The sequence below is a fragment of the Coenobita brevimanus genome, chromosome 81, assembly GCF_032717465.1.
Source record: "Coenobita brevimanus isolate Jiangsu-jjx chromosome 81, ASM3271746v2, whole genome shotgun sequence".
NCBI lineage: Eukaryota > Metazoa > Arthropoda > Malacostraca > Decapoda > Coenobitidae > Coenobita > Coenobita brevimanus.
The window spans coordinates 2,047,885-2,062,037 of NC_137034.1; the positions used below are offsets into that span (position 1 = coordinate 2,047,885).

General features: G+C 41.8%; 1 protein-coding gene across 3 annotated transcripts in view; it reads left to right on the forward strand.

The window, feature by feature from the left end:
* Window positions 1-689: 689 nt before the first annotated feature.
* Window positions 690-14,153, forward strand: part of zfh2 (Zn finger homeodomain 2) — a 107,767-nt gene continuing 94,303 nt past the window's right edge. For 2 of the 3 annotated variants that reach the window (XM_080279913.1, XM_080279914.1), the window contains exon 1: window positions 695-952. The gene's annotated coding sequence lies outside the window, so the exon portion shown is untranslated. Of the gene's footprint in view, window positions 953-14,153 lie in introns of all 3 variants that reach the window. The other variant, XM_080279912.1, reaches the window with a different exon arrangement.

The window sequence follows — 14,153 nt, forward strand, 5'->3', positions numbered from 1 at the left end:
GCGTGAGGTGACCGCCGAGCCTGTTGCCCTGGAGAAGTCGGGATTTATGGTGCCGTAAAGTGCGGGTCGAGGTGCTGCCGGGACGCGGTGGAGTGGTGGGTGGTCCGGGCGGCGGGGTGGTGGTGGCAGCAGTCGCGGCTTCTGCTGCGACAGTGGCAGCGGCGGTGACGGTGTGATGGTCGCCGCCCGCTAAGAGCCTCGTTTGCATACCGCGGAGGGGGCGTGGCTGAGACGTGCGAGGGGCGGGGCGAGGGGAGGGGGACGGGCGCTCATTGGTTGGCGCGGCAGTAATTAGCAGCGGGGTCGGAGCGGGCCCTCCGCCTCCAGTCCGCCGCAGATACTCGGAGCGGCCGCATGACAGTCTGCGCCTGGTCGTCGCTGAGGAACGTGCCGTGAACACTGTAGAGTAGACGTGGTGCGGCCAGTGTGGAGTAGCGCGAGCAGTGGTAGCGAGGGAGAGCAGGGCGGCAGCTGTGTGTTCTGTGCTGCTGGAGGAGCTGTGTAGTGTCGCGGGGCGCGTCTCCCCCTCCCCCCCTGCGCCTCTCATTTCCATATGGGCGCCCCCCCCGCGGGGAGGTGGCGGTGGTGGGCCAGCCCGCGCATACTCGCCGCCACATTTACCTACTAATTCTCGCCGAGGCGTCATTACGATGTGCAGACGGTGGGTGGCGGCCGCGGCGGTCCCACGCTAGTGATACTTGTGCATGTGGAGTGGTGGATGTAGCCGCTCAGTGTGGTGTTGTGGCACATGGTGCTAGTGACGCCCGCACCACGTGCAGCCTACCCTGTGGCACGGCCGGGCACGGGGGGAGAGGCACTCTACAAGCACCAGCATACAACCACCACCACCACCAAGCGTCAGCAGCAGCAGGGGGACGTGCACATCACGTGCCCAGGCCAGCGGCGGCACGAGCATGTGGCACGGCCAGCCCCGGGACGATGTGGACCTCAGGTAAGCCAGCACTTGCCGCTTGCCCATCATTCTGTCCCAGTGCAACATTGGTCAGGCAGCGGTGCCACCCACACTGACTCCACTCAGCCAGGCGGCGGACACTGGCCACCTCTCACACCATCTTCCTTACAGACTCAAGGATCTTAACACCTCGTCAGTCAGATCTCGACTTACTTAGCATATATGCAAATTTATGCACATTTTGATTTCTTATTACCGATTATGAAATTAATAATATGCATAATTTCCTTACATCGAACAAACAATCATACAGTTTTTCCATCTTAACGTTCAACTTCGTCATCGTCTTAAGTGCTGGAGCTCTGAGTGAAGCAACATCCGCTCGCTTGTGACAGAGTCAGAAAAAATTACATAAAACCGAATTCCAGCGCGTGTCCTGTCTTAGAAAAATCCTGTGAGCATAGTTCACTTGAGTCTGAATGCAAGAATTCCGAGCTGTGATCATCTTGTGCCGTCAAATGTCAGAGTTGAACTTGATATTTCCAATGGCAGAAGGGGAAGACAAAAAGAAGTCAAGATAAAAACAGAGAGAGGTCGGATTCCTGAGAGAGAGGCGAGGCATAATGGAGTAGCATCTATCGGCCACGACCCCAGGTACCGGAAACTTTTGTGGTAGGGCAAACTGGACTTAGTCGTGGGGGAGGGAGAGTAACTTGGTTGTGTTAGTGCACCGCCGTACCGCCCTCCCCACCGCACGCGATTAAGACCGAATTATATCCGTTGGGGATTTTAGTCTTAGTCTGTAGGTGTGGTGGGGTGGAGTGGCACTTGTGAGGTGGAGTAATGTGGAGTTGAGCTTAGCGGGAGGGAGCGGAAGAGAGAAACGTGGAGGGAGAGAGGGAAGGGGCTCAGTGTGAGTGGTAATTAGCTAATGGAGGGAAGCTTACTGCAGACTACAAAATGAGTTTCCCTGGCCATTTCATTTTATGTAATGGAAAAGTTGTTGAAGAAAACATGCATTTATTTCATTAGCTGATTTTTTTTCTCCCATGTTTTAGTACGTGTTGAAGTCTGCGTTTGTTACCCGCCAGTATGTGCGAAATGAAGATAGTCATATTTTTCATCATTGATTTTTTTTTCTGGTAAATCTGATGAATCCCGTTATGGCACAGGAATTTCCGTGTAAGATCTGTTTAATTATCTAAGCAAGGTAGTCGGCCTTAGAATATTAAAATCAAGAGGAAAGACAGAGTTGTTTTTTTTGCTCTTGGTACGGTGAAATATTGCACGTGGGATTAGAGGCTAGGAATTAACATAGTGAAAATGAAACATAGAAACATTGTACATTTCAATATAAATTTAATGGACGGTGATATATTGAAGAACTAGCACAATTCATAATGCGTGAGACAGTGTTATGTGTAGCACTGAAGTTGCAGCTGTGAAATAAGTGTAACCGATTATCACTGCGTGGATTTAAGATTTTGCCATTTTACACTTTACTGGAAGTTAAATTGTGGGTGTAGTATTGAAGATGGGTACTCTTGAAATGATGAGACGGTGTGTTCCATGTAGTAGTAGTAACAGTGAAGTTAGGGCGATAGATTAGATATTGCTCGTGTTATCAGACTCTGTTGCATTTTGTTATCTGGCGGGTTGTTATGTGTATTGCAGGATATGTGCTTTCTTAAAAATTCCGCGATTGACATGGCGGGGGCGAAAGAGTACCGGTATCTGAATAGCAAAGACAGCCTTTATTTTGCGTTTGGTGTTGTAGACATCTAGTGTTATGTGTAAGTTACTGTGTTAGTGAAGTTGGTTGGGGAGTGACGTTAAGTGTGGATTTAAATAATATTGTTGGACATACCGGTAGTTCAATTGGTGATATATGATTCGCCCGTTGTGTTGTAGATTCAGTGTTACGTGTGTTAGTGTTTGTGATGTGTTAAGATGGTGCTAGGTTTTAGTCATATCGTTGGAGGCTGGTGTTACTTAGCTGGGGGCAAGGAACACTGCTGGGCACAATAAAAGCGATGATATATATAGTTTGCCCGTGATGTGAGCTTCAGTGTTACTTATGTTAAATGTTCCTGGGGAGTTACTGCGATGCATGAAATTGGGTTCTGGTCATGTCTCTTGCGGAACATTGTTGAACATACTTGCGTCGTTCGTGTAGTCATTATGTTATGCCCTTTTTGGTGAAGATCCGGTGTTATGTGTGTTAGTGTTCATGAGTTGCGGTGTTACGTGAGGTTAGGTGTTTCTAATATCTCGTTAGGGCATGAGGTTACGTTCGTAGTGTTAGATACAGTAAGCAGGATATTTACATTAGTGCTGTATGTCTTGCCAGTGGTGTTAACAATCCTATGTTATGTGTATTAGTGTTATATGTTAAGATGCGGTGTTACTGAAAGGCTACTTAGGATGTGGTCTTGTCGTCTTAGTGGATGGTATTTGATAGATTTAAGGAACAGTGCTGGACATGCCTGAAATAGTGTTGAATGTTTTGCAAGTGTGTTGAAGACCCAGTGATAGTGTGTTACGGTTATACATGACGTCTAATGTTAACTATTTCTCTAAGCTTGATGTTATTTAGTTGGGTATTGTTGGACGTAAATAAAATCGGTGACATATGATTTACTATGCTGAAGTCTCACTGTTGCGTATAGTGTTAATAATGAGACAGTGTTGCGTTAAGTTAGGTTCAGATTATGTCCCAGGGCAAGGTGTTAGGTGGGTAAGATTTAGTGCCGGACATGACTGGGTGCTATATGGCTTGCCTGTAATGTTTAAGACCAGGTGTTACGTGCCTGTGTTCAAGGTGACTTTGGGTGTTGCGTTAAGTTAGGTTCAGGTTATGCCTCCATGGATCAAGATAGGTGGGTTTACGTTGTTGTGGTATATATAGTGATATCAGTAGGTGTGTTCTGTTCCAGCTGTTGAAAACCAGTGTTGCGTTATAAGTTGCGGTGTTGTGTTTGGCTTGAATCAGGTGCTAGCTTGTTGTGAGAGGCTGAATAATGTTGAGGGAAGTGTTCGACATAGATTAAGCGGTGATATGTGTGATTAGAATATATTGCTGTTCTGACTGATGTGTACCGCTGTTAGGAAGTGAAGACATTATGGTAAACGCTTTGAAGTTTTTTTTTCTTCTCTTTGTGTGTGTATGTGTGTGTACGGTTTTAGCTTGGTGTTGTGTGTACGTAAAAGTCATGGTTTGCGTTGTGTGTACGTGATGCCATGCGTAGTGTTGGTGTACATGGCTGAGGCGTGGTCGGGTGGCCTACGTGGTGATGATGCGGTACCGTACGCGGATGAGGTGTGAGTGTGTACGTGGTATGTCAGCCTGTCCCTGGGAGTACAACACAACTCACTCACGCACACTGCCCTCCTGCCCTCACCCTCTCGCCACTACCCTCACATGCAAATAAGTATCCAGGGTGATAATGGCAGTGTTTGAAAATACTTGTATGTTATTAAACCATACACTGTAGAGATGTCTTTTTTTGCTCTTAATCTTTCTCTCCCCAGCCGATTTTATTTAGAGCATAGAAACTTTTAGAACATTAGAGGTTAGATATGGCCTTTATTAACGCCCTTTTTGAACATCCTCAAAATGGTGACGTCATTTTCTTTTTAGCTTTGCATTTTCCAGGCTATTTTTTTTTTCTTTTTTTCACGTGAGTAGAGACGGTTCAAGCATTAGGGTTTAGATGTAGTCAGAGTTAACTTCGTTCGCCATTAGGATGTTCTCTTTAACTGAATAGAAGCGTACTAAAAGAGGGAGAATATATTAAACATGAGGCTTCCAGCTAAAGAACTTACCTTAGCTTTGTGGCAGTACTATTTCGTGGTGATGTATGCGTCCTTTTATTTATTTATTTATTTTTATGACAATATCATTTAATGAAATACGTGTCTCGGGGAAAAGGAAGATGAATAGGGTTTTTGGAACATTAAAAAAAAAAAAGACCAGTGTTTTGAAAAGCGGTTTTAGGAACGTCAGTTAGGTGAAAAGTCTTGGGAACATGAAAAGAGTAACTGTAGCTTTGGGTACATAAAATAAGTGATTCAGGTTTGTTTTAGATTATTTAGAATTCTAAAACATGAAATAAGCGATTGCTTTTTGGAAACATGAATAACTGACTGATTTGGGAAAGATAAAAAGTGTGACATAGATCATGGGAACTTGAATTGCGTACCTCGATTTTAGGGAATATGAAATGTGTGACTGGAAATCTCAGGATATGAAATGGGTAGCTTCGAATTTTGGAAACACGAAATAAGTAACTCAGGGGTTCAGGAACAGTGGCTAATTATGAACAGGCAAGCGCAATGGACCTCCCTCGAGTAATACTTAGTCTCTATGCCCCACTTAAAATGGTCGTGCCAGGAATACGAAGTCCGTGCCTCTCTTGTGTGTCCTTATGCTGCGGCTGTGTTCCTACTTTGCCCCCTCACTGTTGACAGGAATACAATCTCTCTCTTCGCTTGTGTTGCTGTGATGTATTTGTGTTGCTGTTGGTCCCTCATAGAAGATAGGAATACTAACTTTGTGGCTGTGTTGTGTGTTGCTGTATAATCTACTACCTCAGGCGCTGTTGTGTGTTGCTGTATGCTAACTGGCACTGTTGTTTGTTGCTGTATACTAGCTCTGTGGCTCTGTTTTGTGTTGCTGTATACTAGCTGTGGCTCTGTTGTGTGTTGCCGTACACTAACTCTGTGGCTTTGGTGTGTGTTGCTGTATACTAACCCTGTGGCTCTGTTGTGCGTTGCTGTATACTAATCATGACTCTGTTGTGTGTTGCTGTATACTAACTCTGTGGCTCTGTTGTGTGTTGCTGTGCTGTGTTTTGCCAAGCTGCCTCCTTCACACTTAACAGGAACACCGACCCGATCCTCTGTTGTGTGTTGCTGTGCTGTGCTATGTCGATAGTTCCCCTCACATCTGTTAGGACTGCAAACTCTGTGCCTCCCTTGTATGCTGTTAGTCTGCCTTCCATCCTCACGCCTAATAAGAATAAAAACTCTGTGCTTCTAATGTGGTACGGTACTATGGTGTGTTGTGTTGCTAATTTGACTGGATTACAAACTGTGTCCCTATTGTGTGTTGCTGTGCTGTGCTGTGTTGCTGCTTTGCCCTCTCTCACTTGACAGGAATACACACTCTTTCATCTTCTGTATTTTGCTGTGCTGTGTTGTTACTTGGCTTCTTCACAACTGACAGGAATACACACTCTTCCTCATGTGTTGCTATGATTGTGTTCTGTTTCTCGTTTATCTCTCCCACAACTGCATCTCTTGTGTGTTGTAGTGCTGATGTGTTGCTGGTTAACCCGTTTCACACCTAACACATAGTCCATGTCAGTAGTGTTGCTATGTTGCTTTTGTGTTGCTGGATATCCCCCGTCCCACCAATACATCTGGTAGGAATACAAACTCTGCTTCCTTTTGTGTTGCTGTGCTGTTGTGTTGCTGCATGATCCCCTTACACTCGATAGCAATACAAACTGACTAATACAAAAACCTTCCTCACATACACACAAGGAATACAAAGTTCTATCCTTATTGTGTTACTATGACAGTGTTTAGGAATACAAAGTTCTAGCTCTTGTGTTGCTATGCCAGTGTTGTTCTTTGCCCCCCACACACACGCACACCTGACGCCTTGGTGCTGTGACCTGTATCATTATTTTAGATTCTTATAGTTCTTGCCACGTTAGCATTCATCAGTGCACACTCATGCGTTCAAGTGGAGTAGAATTTATTTCCTGCTGGCTGGTGTGGTTAATTTTTTGTCTTGAGTACATGGAGATATTTCACTTTAGCTTTATAAACGTGACAGATATACTTATGTTGACTATGAAGCCTTATATTTGACGTTCGTGAGCACATGGATAAAATTTAATTCATGTTAATGCTTTATTCGTGTTGTTAAGAGAATTTGCGTATGTTTTCTTTTATGAGTAGTGCGTGTAAGCAAATTTTTGTTCATGATGTTTCACGTGATGATTTTGTTTTTATTAGCTGAGACTTTGCTTTTGTAGCGTGGTTTGTGGGTACGTGGACAAAATTTACTTCATATTAAACTATATTAACGTAGCATAGGAGGTTTTAGGAAGAATTTAGTGTTGATATGTTACAGCTTCGAGCAGATCTGGACTTTGCATTTTCTTGCCTTATGTAATTGTACACACTGTGCACATGTAAGGTTAAAATAAGTGAAATTAGATTAAGTTTTGTTGTGTTGGGTTGTTAGATGAACTCAGAGAATTTTAGGTTTATTCAAGTTAGGTTAGGTTGTTAGATTAGATTACAAGGGTGGGCGGGAGATGAATTAAGTGGGATGAATCTTGGAGACGGTGGCACTCGGGAGAATATTCATAGTCTTTCTTGAGTTATGCATAAGATTCATTGTTTACTCCTGTATCCTCCACCCTCATATAGACACCTGGCACATCACAACAAAACAAACGGTAGATGTAATAGTGAGAATTAGAATCGCGTAAAATTATTTCTGATATTCACTTGCATCGAGGTTTGTTAGTATCCAGAATTCCGTAAGATCTTTCATGGATATTATCGAATTCCTTGAGATCTTTCATGAATACAACGGAAGAGTCTTGTGGAGTCTTGTGTTTAGCCTCAGCAGGATAAGGTAGGACCGCCGGGCGAGACTCCCAACTCCCCTCCCTCTGCGTATGCTTTGTTCTTTTGTGTGTGTTATTCTGAGGTGATCATTGTGCCCGGCTGCTTCACGGTGTTCTCTCCTGAGGGACGAGCACACACACTGCCCCAGCCACGAGCCACTTCTCTCGACTCGTCTGAAAAATAATATAAGATAATGGTGGACTGGGAACGCTTTAGTCTCGCACGCGTGGCTCACGACTCCGCCAGGGAAGGATGGATGCGTGTGGCTAAGAGTAAAAAAAAATAAATAAATAAAATATGACTATGCTCTCTCTACTCTAAATTGGCCTAAAATTGGCGTCTCAACTTGATTTGGTGTAACAGTAGATTAATATATATGGTACAAATCACGAAGAAGTGCTGTGGAGATGATGTAGAGTCGTAGCATTGCCTTTTTCTGCCATTAAGTTGCGTGAAATAAGCTGCAAAAGGACGAAAATTTGGGCCGAGTTAAGGTAAAAAGAGTATAGTGCTGGATTTAGGGCTGGGATATGCACTAAGTAGTGAAGTTAAAATGTGGTAAAAGTAGATCAAGAGTAATATATGATTGGTGCTATGTTTAAGATTTGACTGTGTGCTGCGTAGGAAGGTCAGATCATGGTAACATATCTCCAGAGTAAGATGTGCTTGGTGCTGTGTTAAGGATTAGGATGTGCACAACGCCAGCATTATTCTCACTATCCTCCTGGGTCTCTCCGATGGACCAGACAGGATAATAAACCTTCTCTATAATAAAAAGATCAAGGCAACATTATCCTGACATCTGGTGGCCTTCGACAAAGTAGATCAAGAGTAAAATATGATTCGTGTTGTGCTTAGGATTGGGTTGTGCACCTCGTAGGAAAGTCACATCAGGAGTAAAATATTCGGTTTTATGTTTGGGATTCTGCTGTTCGCTGGCTGAGTTAAATGAGGAGTAAAGTATGACCGGTGCTGTGTTAAGGCATCGCTGTACACCACGTACTAAAGTGAGATCTGGTAACAAGTAGCACAGGAGCTAAATATGGTTCGTGCTATGCTAAGGCGTCCACTGTAAACCCAGTAGCAAAGTCTGAAAGTCTGAGGATGGCAGCGTGAACCTTAATAAAATATATGTTTTGTGCTATGCTTAAGATTGGAGGCGATTTGTTTGTGGCCACCCCAGACGGGATTGAGGCGTCTGGCAATAGATAGATAGATAGAAAAGTAGGATCGAGAGTAAATTGTGCTTGGTGCTATGTCGTTAGATCTTATAGTAAAATGTAAATCGGTGCTATGTTAAACTTTTGCCTGTACGCCATTGAGTAAAGCTAGATCGGTAATATAACGTAACTGATGTTATGTTAAAATTTCGCCTATACGACATGAAGTAAAGTTAAATCAGTAATGTAACGTGACTGATGCTGTGTTAAAATTTCGTCTATATGTCACGGAGTAAAGTTAGATAAGTAATATAACGTAACTGATGCTATGTTTATGCTTCACTTATATAGCACCCAGAACAGATCATGCTTAAATATGCCTCAAGGGTCAAACGCGATGTATTTAGGATTCAGCTCCATCACGTAGCAGAGTTAAATCATGAGTAGCTACGTGTGGACATGTTGTACTCTTTGGAAATGCGAGCGTCATGATCATTTCGCAAGACCGACTCATTTCACTGGCAATGCATACGTAAATATGTTTTGAAAGTAGTATTTATTGTCGTCTAATACACCCAGAGTTCGGATTAGAAAGCTCTAGGAATTATTGTATTGGAAGGTATTTGTTACACTGAGATTTCATACTGGGTGGATTAATTTCAATACAGCCAAGATAAGGAGTGAGCTAGTATATACCCGTAATTCAGATTAGGTTAAACCGTAGCTTAGAATTGGGATCATTTACTTTGGATGTGTGATACTCAATACACTCTCTAACCCCTATTCTCGTTGGCTTATTTCGTTACATGTCTTTGTTAGCGATTTATTTTGCCTGCACCTTATTATCATCTTGCATAGTAGTGACATAAGCTGTGTCGGAATTAAAAAACAAAATATATAAACAATAGCACATTAAGAGGTACTGTGCAGAATCGGTTACAGATATAAATTCATTAACATTCCAACCCTATTTTACACTATTAAACTGTGATGGGCATTATTCTAGAAATGGAAAAGAAACTTGTAGTGGAGAAGGACTGTCCTCAAATTATCTAAGTATAGCAGATCACAAATAAAATACACACACGAAGGGCAATTTTCTGTGTAGTATTAAGGAGGAGATATCATTGCTTCGAGAGAGAGAGAGAGAGAGAGAGAGAGACGGCATATCAGTCTGAAACAAGGTAGTGTGTGCTGAAGTACTGTGCAGAAGTACCTAACAAATACGAAGGAAAGGATGCTGTCGGTACCGTGCTTTTCTGTGGTGTTCGGAAATCATCGTCTCAGTATATATATTAGCAGTCCTGCATTGCCTCTTTACATCATGAAATACAGGGCGAAAAGCGATGAAATACCGTATGAAGGCCACTCTTCGCTGTTACCCATGTATTTTGAAACACAGATGAAGAGTGATCCACCTTATTGCTATTCTCCACATTCTGAAAGGAAGGACGGAAAGCTCTGAAATAGGCTGATGTATTGCGTGGCGTATTTCCATATTTATTATTATTATTATTATTATTATTATTATTATTATTATTATTGTTATTACTACTACTACTGCTACTACTACTACTACTGCTACTACTACTACTACTTCAGCAGCACCGTGAATTGCTTGAACGGAAGGACGATACCCACATAGACGAAAGGTTACAATAAAGAACATGCGGTGAAGAGGGTCAAAGTCCGGCTGAAACTGTTGTCCTCAGAATATACAAAATTTCAGTGTGGAATATAACTCTACTACTTTCTTATACATTATACCTCATGCTGTCACTTATGGGGGTAACACATATCATACCATACTGAATTTATAGTCAGCATATCAGAATTTTCAGACTGGGAAACTCAAGAAATCACCCGTAAAGTTGGAGAAATTAGAGTAACTTAAATGTTAGTTAGTCATTTAAAATCACCACATATTACGAAAAACAGTAAGACTCTCATTAAGTTAGAATAATAATAAACCTGAATTTTTACCTGGGTTTCTGATTTTTTACTTAGCGTCTCTGAATTTTCTAGTTAGCGTCTCTGAATTTTTAGGTGGCGTCTCTGAATTTTTAGGTGGCATCTCTGAATTTATAGCTAGCGTCTCTGATTTTTCTAGTTAGCGTCTCAGAAGTTTGTTAGCGTCTCTGAATTTACTTCGAGAGAGAGAGAGAGAGAGAGAGAGATCTTTTAATCCGGTATCATCGAATCTATAGGTAGAAATATTTCGCTTGTTTAATATAGGAAACTTGATTGTCACTCTCTCTCTCTCTCTCTCTCTCTCTCTCTCTCTCTCGTCGTAGGTAAACTCAGCGCTCATGTCTACACTTTTTTTCTCTCCCGGACGTGACTGATATTTTGTGAACTCTCAGTTATTTGTGGATAAAAAAAAAAAAGTTGGTTTGGAGAGAGAGAAAGAGAGAGAGAGACAGACAGAGAGTAAAGAAAATAGTAAAATGGAATATGGTATGTAGCGGTAAAGAGTGTGTGTGTGTGTGTGTGTGTGTGTGAGAGAGAGAGAGAGAGAGAGTAAAGAAAATAGTAAAATGGAATATGTTATGTAGCGGTAAAGTGTGTGTGTGTGTGTGTGTGTGTGTGTGTGTGTGTGTGTGTGTGTGTGTGTGTGTGTGTGTGTGAGGGAGAGAAAGAGAGTAAGAAAATAGTAAAATGGAATATGGTATGTAGCGGTAAAGTGTGTGTGTGTGTGTGTGTGTGTGTGTGTGTGTGTGTGTGTGTGTGTGTGTGTGTGATGATAAAACTGGAGATAGAGAAATTGAGAAAAAGGAGGAATGCTGAATAGAGGAGGAAAATATGGATTGGAGAGAGACAGACAGACAGAGAGAGAGAGAGAGAGAGAGAGAGAATTGCCAGTCTTGTCTAGGAGGGAAAGGGAAGGAAGGCGTCTTTATGTCAAAACTTCTCCTCCTCAGGGAAACCCTTTATAATCTTCTAAGACAATTTAGAATTTACGTGGGAGGTATACTGGGTTCTTTCTCATCCTGTCTTACTGGTTGTCTTGGTATCACGTCGGGTTAGCCCAGTAGATAGATAGATAGAAAGAAAATAGATAGAAAGGAAATAGATAGAATTGGCATATGAACTGAGTGATAGGGAAAGTAAATAGGTATAGAAGGATTGATTGATTGATAGATAGATAGACAGACAGGTGCGTAGATGGATCAGTAAATACAGTATGTAAGTAGGTAGGCAGATAGGTAGCAAGATATATATAGATTAAATAGTTGTATAGATAGATAGGTAAAATGATAAACAGATGTATGGATAGATACATATTTAGAAACAATAGAAAGATAGATAGATAAATGAAATGACAAGCAGGCAGACAGACAGACACAGATGAATTATTGGCCACAACACACGTCTAAATCATTTTTCCCTACCCAAGTTATCTTTTTTCATATTTAGCGTTGTTGTCTGCATTATATTCGCACAGCAGTGGTTTCTTAACGTACAATTTATTTCTTATTTTGTTTACACGTTCCTTCTTCATGTCATATTGCAAGCCGACAGACACAAAATGAATTAATTGAGAGTAGGCTATTCAAAATTTAATGGACTTTCAAAATTTATACTATTCGAATATATCTCGATCATGATATTGGTGTTATTTTGCTTTTCCTTTAACGTAGCCCAGATTTTCGTCTTTTTGCGGGTTATTCCACGTAGTTCAGTGTCAGAAAAGGCAATACTACTACTTTACATCCTTGCCATAGCACTTCCTCGTGACTAGCATCGTATTCTAGTGTCAATCTAGCATTTTCGCATCATTCAAGATGTGAGAGATATCAGTGTTAGGCCAGGTTAGTGTAAAAAGGTTGTAGTATGCATGTTCATTATATTTTATGGCTGCAGTTTATATTTTTCTTTCTTTATCACCACAAAGGCAGTTTTGTGTTTAGTGCAGATGAAAGTTTACGGTTAAAGAAACAAGCATTTACGGTATTTTAACCCAGTGACCGCGGTAGTCTTAACTGTGCTGTTCCTTCTTCAGCCAGACGATTTTATTCAGCTGAGGTGTGGCTTGCGTCGTCTAAGGAGTAATAAATCGTATCTATAGTCCTTTCACCTTAAACTGGCCCAGATTTTCGTCCATTTGCAGCTTCTTTATGACCACAGTAGAAGTCCTTTTTCTATACCTTCTTCCGCCAGACGATTTTATTCAGTTGATGGGTGGCTTGAGTCGCCAAAGAAATACCGGTAAAAGAGAATACCCATATTCGTCTCACCGTAAGTTGGCCCAGATTTTCGTCCTCTTGCAGCTTATTTCCCATAGCTCTGTGGTCGAAAGAGATTGGCTAGTACTACGACTCTGCATTCATTTCACAGCACTCGTTCATGACTAGCATCATTCTCTGGTATTAATCTGGTGTTTCAACGTGACATTCAATGTGGAAATGTGGCTGTTTTAGGCCAAATTAGAGTAAAACGGATATAGTAGCATATGCATGAATAAATCACTCCTCGAATTCCCTATCTTGCGTTATATTTCGACTAACATTGGCTCTCTTTTACTATGCCCAAGAAGAATCTACAAGTCCTTACAGATGCTAAAAACACGCGAAATGAAGGCTTTGGTCGGGGGAAAAAATGAAAAAAAATAGAGAATGAAATATGCCGTACATATTTTTTTCCTGCTTTAAGACGGATGATTTTCTTCAGTTCGTAGATCACTGTAGTCAAGTTGATTATTTCAGTTCGATGACGCACCAAATTACTTCGTTCTTCCTGGCTCCCTGCGATTTTACTCATTTTTCTTAATTTCTTCTTCAGGCGATAAAATCAGGTTAGGGAAACTTTTCATACTGAAGGAGTTAAATGAAGCCATAGTTAACCCCGCCAAAACTTTCAAAAAATCCTTCCTCTTGAGTAACGTCTGCCGATAACGAATAAAAGAACACGTCATCTTGAAGGTGTTAAATCCTGAGTCATAAGTTTTAACCTAGATTGATAAGGAAGCTCGTAATGTACTCAGGCAATTGGGGGAATTCTCAGGAAGGTTCCATAGGGGAGAGCAAAATCATCTAGCATTAGGTAGAGCGGAATAGACAAGTCGCCCCTTGAAATTTAAGACCTTCGTTTAGGTAGTGATTTATTGATTTATTTTTGCTACTCCCATGCCATTTTATTCAACTTTGAAGATACGGTACCTTTTAAACTGGAGGGGTTAGATGCAGCCTTCATTAATACCTTCACTACTAGAGGTTTTATAATTGGAAGAAAATCGTCAAGTGATAGCATGGATTAAAAAAAGAAAGAAAACGGTGTTGGCGTGTGAGAGAAGGGAAGGGAGCGGTGACACTAGGATGCAGCGTCAAAATAGGGGCAAAAAATGTTCTCGGGATGAAAATATAAAATTGTGGAGAGAGAGAGAGAGAGAGAGAGAGAGCATATTAGTCGGCGTTGGTATCCAGTATGAA